This window comes from Oryx dammah, unplaced genomic scaffold, assembly GCF_014754425.2.
Source record: "Oryx dammah isolate SB20612 unplaced genomic scaffold, SCBI_Odam_1.1 HiC_scaffold_11229, whole genome shotgun sequence".
Lineage (NCBI taxonomy): Eukaryota > Metazoa > Chordata > Mammalia > Artiodactyla > Bovidae > Oryx > Oryx dammah.
This window is the reverse complement of record NW_024080622.1, coordinates 537,870-553,368: the sequence shown is the minus strand read 5'-3', so window position 1 is coordinate 553,368 and position 15,499 is coordinate 537,870. Positions and strand designations below refer to the sequence as shown.

Below are 15,499 nucleotides of genomic sequence, written 5' to 3'. Positions count from 1 at the left end.
CCTCCATCCATAGTTCATCAGGCACTCTCTCTATCATATCTAGTCCCTTAAATTTATTTCTCACTTCCACTGTATAGCCATAAGGGATTTGGTTTAGGTCATACCTGAACATTCTAGTGGTTTTCTCCACTTTCTTCAATTTCAGTCTGATTTTTGTAATAAGGAGTTCATGATCTGAGCCACAGTCATCTCCTGGTCTTGTTTTTGTTGACTGTATAGAGCTTCTCCATCTTTGGCTTCAAAGAATATAATCAATCTGATTTCTGTGTTGGCCATCTGGTGATGTCCATATATACAGTCTTCTCTTGTGTTGTTGGAAGAGGGTGTTTGCTATGACCAGTGCGTTCTCTTGGCCAAACTCCATTAGCCTTTGCCCTGCTTTATTCCATACTCCAAGGCCAAATTTGCCTGTTACTCCCGGTGTTTCTTGTCTTCCTACTTTTGCATTCCAGTCCCCTATAATGAAAAGGACATCTTTTGAGGGTGATAGTTCTAGAAGGTCTTGTAGGTGTTCATAGAACTGTTCAACGTCAGCTTCTTCAGCATTACTAGTTGGGCCATAGATTTGGATTACCATGATATTGAATGGTTTGCCTTGGAAATGAACAGAGATTCTTCTGTCGTTTTTGAGATTGCCTCCAAGTACTGTATTTCTGACTCTTTTGTTGACTATGATGACTACTCCAGAAGGGATTCTTGCCCACAGTAGTAGATATAATGGTCATTTGAGTTAAATTCACCCATTCCAGTCCATCTTAGTTCACCGATTGGTAGAATGTCAATGTTCACTCTTGCCATCTTGTTTGACCACTTCCAATTTGCCTTGATTCATGGACCTAACATTCCATGTTCCTATGCAATATTGCTCTTTACAGCATCGAACCTTGCTTCTATCACCAGTCACATCCACAACTGGGTGTTGTTTTGCTTTCGCTCCATCCCTTCATTCTTTCTGAAGTTATTTCTCCACTGATCTCCAGTAGCATATTGAGCACCTACTGACTTGGGAAGTTCATCTTTCAGTATCCTATCATTTTGCCTTTTCATACTGTTCATAGGGTTCTCAAGGCAAGACTACTGAAGTGGTTTTCCATTCCCTTCTCATGTGGACCACGTTCTGTCAGACCTCTCCATCATGAACCTCCCGTCTTGGGTGGCCCCACAGAGCATGGCTTAGTTTCATTGAGTTAGACAAGGCTGTGGTCCATGTGATCAGATTGGCTAGTTGTCTGTGATTGTGGTTTCAGTTTGTCTGTCTTCTGATGTCCTATCTCAGTGCCTAACATCTTAGTTGGGTTTCTCTTACCTTGTAGCCTGGCGGCTACAACAGCAGCGCAGAAGCACACCCTAGGGGAGCTACCCCATGTCCAAGGTAAGGAGCAGTGACTATGCTTTGTTGAAGCAGCTGTGAAGAGAAGTTAGCATAGGTACCCAACTAATACAATCAACTATATAGTTCAGTTCAGTTCAGTTCAGTTCAGTGGCTCAGTCATGTCCAACTCTTTGCAACCCCATGAATCGCAGCACGCCAGGCCTCCCTGTCCATCATCAACTCCTGGAATTCACTCAGACTCACGTCCATCGAGTCAGGGATGACATCCAGCCATCTCATCCTCTGTCGTCCCCTTCTCCTCCTGCCCCCAATCCCTCCTAGCATCAGAGTCTTTTCCAATGAGTCAACTCTTCCCATGAGGTGGCCAAAGTAGTGGAGTTTCAGCTTCAGCATTAGTCCTTCCAAAGAACACCCAAGGCTGATCTCCTTCGAAATGGACTGGTTGGATGTCCTTGCAGTCCAAGGGACTCTCAAGAGTCTTCTTCAACACCACAGTTCAAAAGCATCAATTCTTTGGCACTCAGCTTTCTTCACAGTCCAACTCTCACATCCATACATGACCACTGGAAAAACCAAACCATAGCCTGACTAGACGGACCTTTGTTGGCAAAGTAATGTCTCTGCTTTTCAATATGCTATCTAGGTTGGTCATAACTTTTCTTCCAAGGAGTAAGCATCTTTTAATTTCATGGCTGCAGTCACCATCTGCAGTGATTTTTGAGCCCCCCAAAATAAAGTCTGACACTGTTTCCACTGTACTGTAATATGTTTATACTATATTTCACACAAATAATATATAAAATAAACACAAGAAATAAAGCATTTTTAATCTTATTGACAGTACCTTGAAAAGTACAGCAGTGCAGTCTAACAGCTGGCTTACAGAGACTAGCATTGAGTGAATAAGCAAGAAGAGCTACTTCCTGGAGGAAGGAGAGGTGGTGGGAGATGCTAGAGCTGAAGGACCATCAGTAATATGAGATGGATGACCAGCTGCAATTTCACTTATGCCTGATATTCATTGCACAGGTATTGGGTTTCTTGCTGGAACCAGGTGCATGTTCGCATCTTTGGAAGTTCCTAACTTGAAGGTACATAGGTATTATTATTATTATTATATGTCAGTTCAGTCCCTTAGGCATGTCTGACTCTTTGCAACCTCATGAATTGCAGCACGCCAGACCTCCCTGTCCTTCACCAACTCCTAGAGTTTACCCAAACTCATGTGCGTCAAGTTGGTGATACCATCCAGCCATCTCATCTTCCATCATCCGCTTCTCCTCCTGCCCCCAACCCCTCCCAGCATCAGAGTCTTTTCCAATGAGCCAACTCTTTGCATGAGGTGGCCAAAGTATTGGAGTTTCAGCATCAGCATCAGTCCTTCCATGAAAACCCAGTACTTGTCTCCTTTAGGATGGACTGGTTGGATCTCCTTGCACTTCAAAAGACTCTCAAGAGGCTTCTCCAACACCACAGTTCAAAAGCATCAATTCTTCAGCACTCAGCTTTCTTCACAGTCCGACTCTCACATCCATACATGACCACTGGAAAGAAAATAGCCTTGACTAGACGGGCCTTTGTTGGCAAAGTAATGTCTCTGCTTTTTAATATGCTATCTAGGTTGGTCATAATTTTTCTTCCAAGGAGTAAGTGTCTTTTAATTTCATGGCTGCAGTCACCATCTGCAGTGATTTTGGAGCCCCCCAAAATAAAGTCTGACACTGTTTCCAATGTTTCCCCATCTTTTTCCCATGAAGTGATGGGACCAGATGCCATGATCTTCATTTTCTGAATGTTGAGCTTGAAGCCAACTTTTTCACTCTCCTCTTTCACTGTCATCAAGAGGCTTTTTAGTTCCTCTTCACTTTCTGCCATAAGGGTGTTGTCATCTGCATATCTGAGGTTATTGGTATTTCTCCCAGCAATCTTAATTCCAGCTTGTGCTTCTTCCAGGCCAGCATTTCTGATGATGTACTCTGCATAGCAATCAACATGTCAGCAAATTTGGAAATCTCAGCAGTGGCCACAGGACTGGAAAAGGTCAGTTTTCATTACAATCCCAAAGAAAGGCAATGCCAAAGAATGTTCAAACTTCTGCACAATTGCACTCTTCTCACATGCTAGTAAAGTAATGCTCAATATTCTCCAAGCCAGGCTTCAGCAGTATGTGAACTGTGAACTTCCAGATGTTCGAGCTGGTTTTAGGAAAGGCAGAGGAACCAGAGATCAAATTGCCAACATCGACTGGATCATTGAAAAAGCAAGAGAGTTCCAGAAAAATGTCTATTTCTGCTTTATTGACTATGCCAAAGCCTTTGACTGTGTGGATCACAATAAACTGTGGGAAATTTTTCGAGAGATGGGAATACCAGACCACCTGATCTGCCTCTTGAGAAACCTGTATGCTGGTCAGGAAGCAACAGTTAGAACTGGACATGGAACAACAGACTGGTTCCAAATAGGAAAAGGAGTACGTCAAGGCTGTATATTGTCACCCTGCTTATTGAACTTATATTATTATATGTAGGAGTATTATTATATATTATCATATGTAGAAGCATTATTATTGTTATACGTAGGAACATTGCTATATTATCAATTCTTTCTTGAGGCAATTCTTTATACAAAAAGTTGACAAGGGGATTGTAAGAAAGGACAAACTACTGACCAATTTCATTTATAACATATATGCAAAAGTTCCGATCAAAATGTTAGTAAACCAAATCCATTAACTTACAAATAAAACACTTTTTCTTTTTTTATTGTGGTAAAATATATAGAACCTGAACTTCACTATCTTCGGTTCAGTTCACTTCAGTTCAGTTGCTCAGTCGTGTCCAACTCTTTATGACCCCATGAACTACAGCCACCAGGCTTCCTTGTCTGAAACCACCTCACTGAGGTCACTCAAATTGATGTCCATTAAGTCGGTGATCCCATCCAACCATCTCATCCTCTGTCATCCCCTTTCCCTCCTGCCTTCAATTTTCCCAGCATCAGGGCCTTTTCCAATGAGTCAGTTCTTCACATCAGGTGGCCAAAGTATTGTAGTTTCAGCTTCAGCATCAGTCTTTCCAATGAATATTCAGGACTGATTTCCTTTAGGTTGGACTGATTGGATCTCCTTGCAGTCCACAAGACTCTTAAGTCTTCTCCAACACCACAGTTCAAAAGCATCGATTCTTTGGTGCTCAACTTTCTTTATAGTCCAACTCTCACATCCATACATGACTACTGGAAAAACCATAGCTTTGACTAGACAGACCTATGTTGGCAAAGTAATGTCTCTGCTTTTTAATATGATGTCTAGATTGGTTGTAACTTTTCTTCCAAGGATCAAGTGTCTTTTAATTTCATGGCTGCAGTCACCATCTGCAGTGATTTTGGAGCCCCCCCAAATAAAGTCTCACTGTTTCCATTGTTTCCGTGTCTATTTGCCATGAAGTGATGGGACTGGAAGCCATGATCTTCATTTTTTGAATGTTGAGTTTTAAGGCAGCTTTTTCACTGTCCTCTTTCACTTCCATCAAGAGGCTCTTTAGTTCTTCTTTGCTTTCTGCCATGAGGGTGGTGTCACCTGCAATCTGAGGTTATTGATATTTCTCCTGGCAATCTTAATTCCAGCTTGTGCTTCATCCAGCCCAGCATTTTGCATGATGTAATCTGCATGTAAGTTAAATAAGCAGGGTGACAATATACAGCCAGACATACTCCTTTCCCGATTTGGAACCAGCCCATTGTTCCATGTCCAATTCTAGCTGTTGCTTCTTGACCTGCATACAGATTTCTCAGTAGGCAGGTTGGGTGGTCTGGTATTCCCATCTGTTTAAGAATTTTCTACAGTTTGTTGTGATCCACAGAGTCAAAGACTTTGGCATAGTCAATAAAGCAGAAGTAGATGTTTTTGTGGAACTCTCTTGCTTTTTCTATGATCCATTGGATGTTGGCAATTTGATTTCTGGTTCCTTTGCTTTTTTCTAAATCCAGCTTGAACATCTGGAAGTTCAAAGTTCATGTACTGTTGAAGACTCACTTGGAGAATTTTGAGCATTGCTTTGCTAGTGTGTGAGATGAGTGCAATTGTGCAGTAGTTTGAGCATTCTTTGTCATTGCCTTTCTTTGGGATTGGAATGAAAACTGACCTTTTCCAGTCCTGTGGCCATGCCTGAATTTTCCAAGTTTGCTGGCATATTGAGTGCAGCACTTTCACAGCATCATCTTTTAGGATTTGAAATAGCTCAACTGGAATTCCATCACCTCCACTAGCTTTGTTCACAGTGATGCTTCCTAAGGCCCACTTGACTTCACTCCAAGATGTCTGGCTCTAGATTAGTGATCACACCATCATGGTTTTCTGGGTCATTAAGATATTTTTGTATAGTTCTGTATATTCTCACTACCTCTTCTTAATATCTTCTGCTTCTGTTAGGTCCATACCATTTCTGTCCTTATTTTGTCCTTCTTTACATGAAATGTTCCCTTTGTATCTCTAATTTTCTTGAAGAGATCTCTAGTTTTTCCCTTTCTATTGTTTTCTGTGTTTCTTTGCATTGATCACTGAGGAAGCCTTTCTTATATTTCTGTGCTATTCTTGGAAACTCTGCATTCAGATGGGTATATCTTTCCTTTTCTCTTTTTCTTTTAGCTTCTCTTCTTTTCTCAGCTATTTGTAAGGCCTCCTCAGACAACCATCTTGCCTTTTTGTATTTCTTTTTCTTGGGGATGTTCTTGACCACTGCCTCCTGTACAATGTCATGAACCTCTGTCCATTGTTCTTCAAGCATTCTCTCCATAAGATCTAATCCCATAAATCTATTTGTCACTTCCACTGTATAATCATAAGGGATTTGATTAGGTCATACCTGAATGGTCTAGTGGTATATATGGAGCAAAATGGAGGAGTAGAGGATATGCACTCTTTTCCTGTGAGAACTCCAAAATTGTAGCTCACTGTCCATCGACAGGAGAATGTTGGATCTTACCAAAATAGATATCCCATATCCAAGGTGAAGGAGAAACTCCAGCAAGATGGTAGGAGGGGCAAAATCGTGTTTAGAATCAAACCCCATACCTGTCAAAGACGCTCAGAAGGCTCAGGCAAAACGTTGTGCTCAGCATGACCCAGAGACCCCACAGAGACTGAGCCATACCTGCCTTTGAGTGTTTAAGTGTCTCATGTGGAGGCATAGGTCAGCAGTAGTCTGCCACATGGGCAGAGGATCTGGATGCAGCAGACCCGGGTCACACTGCATGTGGCATAAGCCCTCTTGATAGAGGTTGCCATTAACCCCACCATAGAGCCACTGAGCAGATGACCCACAAACTGCAGAACAATTATACCAAAGAAATTATCATGTTGTTAAGAAAGTTCTAAGACCTACAACAGATTTCCCAACCTGGGGATCTGGCAAGGGACTGAGAATTCCCAGGGAATTTGACCTTGAAGGCCAGTGGGATTTGATTATAGAATTTACACAGGACTGGGGAAACAGACTGTTGGAGAACACAAACAAAACATTGTGCACAACAGGACCCAGGAGAAAGGAACAGTGATCCCACAAGGGACTGACTCAGACTTGCCTGTGAGTGTCCAGGAGTCTCTGGCAGAAGTGTGGGTTGAGAGTGGCCTGTTGAAGGGTCAAAGTGAACTGAATAAAACAGTGGGTGCACAAGTCCTTTTGAAGGAGGTTGCCATTATTTTCATTACCTCTACCACAGTTTGGTCTCAGGTCAAACCACAGAAAGGGAACACAGCCACATGTATCAACAGAATTGGATTAAAGATTTACTGAGCATGGCACCACCCATCAGAACAAGACCCAATTCCCCCCACAGTCAATCTCTCCCATCAGGAAGCTTCCATAAGCCTCATATTCTTATGCATCACAGGGCAGACAGAATAAAAATCACGATCACAGAAAACTAATCAAACTGATCACATGGACCACAGCCTTGTCTAATTCAATGAAAGTATGAGCCATGCCTTATAGGGCAACCCAAGACAGATGGGTCATAGTGAAGAGTTCTGACAAAACGTGGTCCACTGGAGAAGGGAATGGCAAACCACTTCAGTATTCTCACCTTGAGAACCCCAAGAACCCCCAGTTCAGTAGGTGCCTAATATACTACTGGAGAAGAGTGGAGAAATAATTTCAGAATGAAAAGATGAACCCAAAGTGAAAACAACACCCAGTTGTGGATGTGACTGGTGATGGAAGTAAAGTCTGATGCTGTAAAGAACAATATTGCCCAGGAACCTAGAATGTTAGGTGTATGAATCAAGGTAAATTAGAAGTGGTCAAACAAGAGATGGCAAGAGTGAACATCAACATTTGAGGAATCAGTGAACTAAAATGGACTGAAATGGGCAAATTTAATTCAGATGACCTTTATATCTACTGCTGTGAGCAAGAATCCCTTAGAAGAACTGGAGTAGCCTTCATAGTCAACAAAAGAGTCTGAAATGCAGTACTTGGGTGCAGTCTCAAAAATGACAGAATGATCTCTGTTCATTTCCAAGGCAAGCCATTCAATATCACAATAATCCAAGTCTATGCCCCAACCAATAATGCTGAAGAAGCTGAAGTTGAATGGTTCTTTGAAGATCTACAAGACCTTCTAAAACTAGCACCCAAAAAAGATATCTTTTTCATCATAGGGGACTGGAATGCAAAAGTAGGAGGTCAATAGACACTGGAGTAACAGGCAAGTTTGACCTTGGAGTACAAAATGAAGCCAGGCAAAGGCTAACAGAGTTTTGCCAAGAGAATTCACTGGTCATAGCAAATACCCTCTTCCAACAACACAAGAAATGACTCAACACAAGGACATCAGATTGTCAACATCAAAATCAGATTGATTATATTCTTTGGAGCCAAAGATGGAGAGACTCTATACAATCAGCAAAAACAAGACAAGGAGCTAACTGTGGTTCAGATCATGAACTCCTTCTTGCCAAACTCAGACTTAAATTGAAGAAAGTAGGGAAAACCACTAGAACATTCAGGTATGTGGGTATCTGTGTATGTCTACACACAAACATATGGGCTTCTCAGGTGACACTAGTCACAAAGAGAATAGCCTGCCAGGCTATTCTTGGAATTCTCCAGGCAAGAATACTGGAGTGGGTTGCCATGCCCTCCTCCAGGGGATCTTGCTGACCCAGGGATGGAATCGGGGTCTTTTACATCTCCTGCATTGGAGAAGCCCATAAAGTGAAAATGAAGTTGCTCAGTTGTGTCTGGCTCTTTGCAACCCCATGGACTGTAGCCTACAAGGCTTCTCCATTCATGGGATTTTCCAGGCAAGAGTGGGTTTCCATTTCCTTCTCCAGAGAGAAGCCCGTAGATATATATATTATATATGTGTGTGTGTATATATATATATATGCTTAGTCACTCAGTCATGTCTGAGTCTTTGCGACCACATGGACTGTAGCCCACCAGGCTCCTCTGTCCCTGGGGATTCTCCAGGTAAGAATACTAGAGTGGGTTGCCATGCCCCCCTCTAGGGGATCTTCCCAACCCAGGAATTGAACCCAGGTCTCCTGCATTCAGGTGGATTCTTTACCTTCTGAGTCACCTGGGAAGCTCAAATTTATCTATCTATATAATATATATATACACATATATGTCTAACATGCTATTCATCCATTTGTCCTTCAGTAAATCTTCCCATTGTCTAAATAATTGGTGATGCATGACATAAAAATAAAATACAGCGTTTGACTTGAAAATCATAAGTAATTTCAAAATTAGTGTTCTTGGATGGAGTAAAAGTAAAGTACATAATATTTTTTGATGTATATATGGAAGAATATATATATTGGACTGCAGGGAGATCAAACCAGTCAATCCTAAAGGAAATCAATCTGAATATTCATTGGAAAGACCGATACTGAAGCTGAAGCTCCAATACTTTGGCTATCTGATACAAAGAGCTGACTCATTGAAAAAGACCCTGATGCTGGGAAAGATTGAGGGCAGGAGGAGAAGGGGATGACAGAGGATGACATGGTTGGATGGTATCACCAACTCAGTGGACATGAGTTTGAGCAAGCTCAAGGAGATGGTAAAGGAAAAGGAAGCCTGGCCTTCTGCAGTCCATGCAGGACTCCTGCAAAGAGCTGGACATGACTGAGCATCTGAACAACAATAACAAGTAGATACTGATTAAATCAACGGATAAGAGAGAAATATAAGGATGTCTCTGGAAGTTTTCTAACTCTTGAAGTGTCCTATCCTCAGTCCCTAAAACTAAATTTTTTAATTTCCTCAGAGAAGTTCTAGAAAATTGTTCTAGAAATGTTCTAGGAAGTTATAGAAAATGTTCATCATGCAAACCACTCCCCTCGTGGACTGCTCCTCCCCACAGAACTGTGTATCACACTGTAACCCATAAGAAACTATAGACCCAGTGTCTAGAACTCATGGATATGTTGAAACTGATTTTTAAAAAAACTATTTTCTCCAAAACGAACACTGAAAAGTTGAGATTTTAGTATTTAAAAAGATGTGGAATCATTTTCCTAACATGCCATATATTAACCTTTTTAACTGCTAAATATGGTATTTGAAATTAGTCACTTTGGGAAACAATTTATAGATTATTTTTTTTTACTTAATCAGAATACTGAGTCTTCATGATAATTGTGAAGACATCATGCTGCTAAGCTAAGTCACTTCAGTTGTGTCCGACTCTGTGTGACCCCATAGATGGCAGCCAACCAGGCTCCCCAGTCCCTGGGATTCTCCAGGTAAGAACACTGGAGTGGGCTGCCATTTCCTCCCCCCAATGCATGAAAGTGAAAAGTTAAAATGAAGTTGCTCAGTCGTGTCCGACTCTTTGCGACCCCATGGACTGCAGCCTACCAGGCTCCTCTATCCATGGGATTTTCCAGGCAAGAATACTGGAGTGGGGTGCCATTGCCTTCTCTGGTGAAGACATCATACTTGAGCATAAATTAAGATTTATTCAGAGCAAAATACTTTCACAATCAAAAATCACAAAAACCTTTCCAAAAGTATAATATATATTATATAATATATTTAATATGTTAAATATAATTAATATATTAATTTTATATTAAATATAATCAATATATTTAATATAATTAATATGTTATAATATATTATATATAATATAATATATATATATATATTAGTGTGAATGTGTATAAATACACTTGATTTGACATAGGGACCTTTTAGAATAAAAGTTGCCAGGACCTGCACAGGTCTTGGGACAGTCCCAGAAGTCATTTGTTTGATTCATGAGTCTGGGTGGAGGTCACCAACAATTCTGTTTCTTCATGAATGAGCCTTTTGGGACTCTTGCTCTGCCTCTGCTCTCTTGTTCTCTTGCCCCCTTCATTTTGGCCTGGGGAAAGTTCCCCATGACTTTTCTTCCCACTGGCATGGGGCTAGCATGTAGGGCCAAGTCACTTGCTCCTTGTTCTCCTTCCTGCAGAAGGCTATGTTCCATTTGTGTGGAAAGGAGTAGGAAGCTTTGTTTCAAACTCAGACTCACTCCTTCTCTAACCCAGTTTTACTAGCACTGAGGTAAAATCTATGTTTCAATTTCTAACATGCTTCTCTATCTATTTCTCAGTGAGTCTAAATTCCAAAGAGGAAAAGGGATGAATATTTAGGCTCCCTTGGTAGCCTCAATAAATATTTCATTAAATGCTGAATATATCTATAAAATAGCTGGGATGTGATATATCAACTGCCAAGCCACTAGAAGAAAAATAATATGGAACAAAGGAAAGTCAAGTATTCCAACAAAAGATGGAAAAATACACAATAAGAAATCATAGAAACAGGAGACACAAAACAAAATGTCAGGAATAAAGCCAAACAGATCATTAATTACAATAAGTGCAATTGAGTTCAAATATATTTGTATATATGCCCACATGTGTATAGTTTATTAGATCTGCAATAAGAAGTTTAACTGTATTGTAGTGAGAGAAAATTTGTACTTGAAATCACATGAAAGTAAGCAGACAAATCCAAACCAGCTATTAATCATTATCTTCAATACAATTGCAAACCAGGAATTCAAAAGGTTCAATCAACAAGTAACTGCAATGAAAATTTATGGGAAAAAGGTATTATATACTAATTTTTTTTCCTTTAGGAAGGTAGCAATTGCATCTAAAAAGGTCTGGCAAAGAGAAGAAAAACTTAAAACTAGAGACTTATTTTACTATAACTTCCCTAATATCAACCAACCTGTGCTGGTAAATATCAATCAGGGAATAAATCTGGAGAACCATCACAGGCTTTCAGTTCAAAGAAATTGTGGTTACCAGGTCCTCAGAACTTAACACCAATTTCCCTAACATGCTATATAAAGCTATTTTGATATGTGTAACCTTTGTTGTTTTTTAGTCACTAAGTTGTGTCTGATTCTTTGCTACCCCATGGGCTACAGCATGCTAGGCTCCTCTGTCCTCCAATATCCCACAGAGTTTGCTCAAATTCATGTCCACTGAGTTGATGTTGCTATGTAACCATCTCATCCTCTGCCACTCCCTAATCTAATATCAGTCGTTTGCCATATGAAGTGCATGGCATAGTGGAAGTCAAGGGATTTCAGAAACATCCTGGTTCTATCATACAATTCCAATATGTGACCTTGGGTAAATTATTTAGTTTCCTGAGCCTCAGTTTCTACACTTCTAAGTGGGTTTAATAACAACTTTCCTTAAGCAGGAACAGTTTTTCCTAAAAGGTTTCATGGAAATTAAATGTGAGGGCTTCCCAGGTGGCACTAATGGTAAAGAACCCACCTGCCAGTGCAGGAGAGGTAAGAGAGATGGGTTTAATTCTTGAGTCGGGAAGATCCCCTGGAGGAAGGCATGGCAACCTACTCTAGTATTCTTCCCTGGAGAGTCCCATTGACAGAAGAGCCTGGCAGGCTACAGTTCACAGGGTCGCACTGAGTCAGACACAACTGAAGCGACTTAGCACACGCATGCAATGTGTATGAATCAGGTAAGACAATACAGACAATACTGAATGCAGTATACTCATGAGTGTACTGCACTCATTTGTTAGCGTTAACAAAGTGCCACAAAATGGGGGACTTAAGTAAGAGACATTTATCGTCTAACAGTTGGAGATCAAACCAGTCAATCCTAAAGTAAATCAACTCTGCATATTCATTGGAATATCCATTCACTGGAAGGACTGATTCTGAAGCTGAAGCTCAGAATACTTTGGCCACCTGATGCGAAGAGCTGACTCATTGGAAAAGATCCTGGTGGTGGGAAAGATTGAAGGCAAAAGGAGGAGGCTAGGGGCAGAGGGTGAGATGGTTGGATAGCATCACTGACTCAATGGATATGAATTTGAGCAGACTCTGGGAGACAGTGAAGGACAGGGAAGCCTGGTGTTTTGCAATCCATGGGGTGACAAAGAATCAGACAGAACTCAGCAACGGAAGAACAATAGTTCTGGAAGCTAGGCATCTAAGTTTAAGGTGTCAGCAGAATTGGTTCCCTCTGAGGGCTATGAGGAAGAATGCTCCAAACCTTTATTCTTGGCTTGCTATTTTCTTTGTATCTTCCCTCTGTGCATATTTCTGCTTGCAAATTTCTCCTTTTTATAAAGATATCAGTCATATTGGATGATGGCATTGCTGCTGCTGCTGCTAAGTCACTTCAGTCGTGTCTGACTCTGTGCGACCCCATAGACGGCAGCCCACCAGGCTTCCCCATCCCTGGGATTCTCCAGGCAAGAACATTGGAGTGGGTTGCCATTTCCTTCTCCGATGCATGAAAGTGAAATAGCTCAGTTGTGTCCTACCCTCAGCGACCCCATGGACTGCAGCCTTTCAGGCTCTTCCACCCATGGGATTTTCTAGGCAAAATTACTGGAGTGGGGTGCCATTGCCTTCTCCAAATGATGGCATTGTTTTACCCTAATTATCTCCATAAAGTCCCTTTCTTAAAATAAGGTCACATTCTGAGGTACTGAGACTTAACACTTCAATATGAATTTTGAAGAGACATAATTCAACTCATAACAAGTACCTTCTATTATTATTTTCTCCAAATGTTCCCAAGAAATGGAGGAAATTATTGTTTTAAGTCAAAACAGGCCATGATATGAGAAAAGAATAGGGGATCTGATCTTCCTTTATTAATGATTTCACGCTACTGAGTAGTCTATAACCTATTCTGATTAAATTATAATTGTTTCCAGAAAAAAATGTTGGAGATGTGAGACTTCTGCATATGCAGAGCAATTTCCTCCCCTAACTTGTTCACCATCTCCCCTTCTGTCCACAAAACACTCTGCTTGGGATACCACAAAACCGAGGAAGGCCACTGTAGATGAGAGTCCCTGCCTAGTACAGAAACAGGCCATTTCTCTTGAGTCATCTTGGTAAAGGCTGGCCTTAATTCTATTTGTATATGGCTCAACCTCAAACACCAGCTATAGATGAGTACTTTAATTTAGGTTGCTAAGTGGCATTTGTGGTCATCCTCCCCAGGAGAAACCTGAAACGGCAGTTTCTGGCAAATAGACAACTATGAATGTTTCTTGACTTACAAAGTTTTCCTTAGCAAGAGTGAATGAGTTCTCTCATAGGAGAAAGTCAATTAAAAAATATGGGCTATATTAATATATGAAGAAGACTAAAGATATATATCAAACCATTTGTTTAGGAATATGTCTTTCCATTGGGGCAACCTCTCAGCCACAAAATCACAGATAATTAAAATGTTGTTCCTTGCACAAAGTATGCATCCACTGTGAGAAAAAAAACGGCAAGCCCTCATGCTATGGATGATAAACTCTCTCCTTCTCTAAAAAGGAGCTGAGAAATCCAGGGCAAAAATTGCACATTCATGCAATGAATTCAGACAGACTTAAATTTCAGATCTGCCCTGGTGGCCAACATATGAGCTGTCTGTATTTAGGGTAAAGTCATTTTTTTTCCTTCTTTTTTTTGGCAAGAATACTGACTGTAGGATTATTTGCCTTGCATATTTTTAATATCTGAACCAACTTATACAGAATGTTTTTAAACAGATATGTATTTATCTTCAAAGACTAAAGCATTCACTTGGCCGGATAAAACGGTAGTGGATCACTTAATTCTCAATCCCTACCGGTTGTTAGTAAAGATTATGAAAATTTTCTTTATCCTGTTTTCACTTGGTTGGTAAAATAAGGAAATGTATGGAGACTTCTCCCTAAATGGGACCTCTCAGTATGAATGCCCTTGCAATCTAGCTTACTGCACAGACACTGAACTACAAAAGCGATTTCCCCGTAAAATGTACCTCTTACCTATTATATAGATACAAGGAGAAATTTTCTGGAAAGAATACAGACAGGATTCACAGAGGCTCAGGTCTGAAAATAACACCATAATTTATCAGTTGTACCCTGGGTCAACTTGCTTAACCTGTCTAAACCTGTTTCCTCATTCTAAAATGGTGTTTGGAGGGATAGAAATGACTATGAATCCTCAAGAACCAACGCTGTACTGAAAAGAAGAGAAAATGCTACCCCTAAGGAAAGATAGCTAGAGGTAGGTAAACTGGGAACTCTGCAGCTCAAAGGGGAATTTTGTGCAGAGGCCAAATGGGTGGGCCTTGGAGCAAGAAGGAAGGAAACTCTCATTTACTGGCACCGCTGTCTCCTAGAGATCATGACAGACCCACTCCTGTAACAGCTCCCACTTGATTCTTACATTAACCTTAGGACAGGATATCATCATCTCCATCACACAGAGGCTAAGTGAAGTTAAGTAAATTACCCAAAGCCACAGCACTTATAAGATGTGGAGCCAGGAATTAAAATTGTCTGTCTGATTCCAAAACCCATTATTTTCCATAACACCAAACTGTATTAAATAAGAATATCAATAATCATAATAACAATCTTGTCCCTGCAGAGTCCAAAAGGAAGTTGGACCTCTGTCCCTGGGTCAGCCTTCTGAGCACCGGCCCTGCCCTCTCCCCGGTGTCCACCCTGCTGTCTGTTGTTGCTGCTTACTGCCAGATGTTCCTAACACTATGTCTCTTCCTCTCCCCAGCTTGACCTTTGGCCTCCTCACACTTCTTCCCAGAGTTTCAATTTTGCCTTCGCAGTTCTATCATTTCTGTTTGGCTGCCAACCAAGTCCTGATTCTGAGAAGTTATCT

At 40.9% G+C, this 15,499-nt stretch overlaps 2 pseudogenes; one reads left to right on the top strand and one right to left on the bottom strand.

Moving 5' to 3' along the window:
* Positions 1 to 112: 112 nt before the first annotated feature.
* LOC120861137 lies at positions 113 to 931 on the bottom strand (annotated as a pseudogene).
* A 6,603-nt stretch (positions 932 to 7,534) lies between these two features.
* The window catches only part of LOC120861121, an 82,233-nt pseudogene continuing 74,268 nt past the window's right edge, over positions 7,535 to 15,499 (top strand).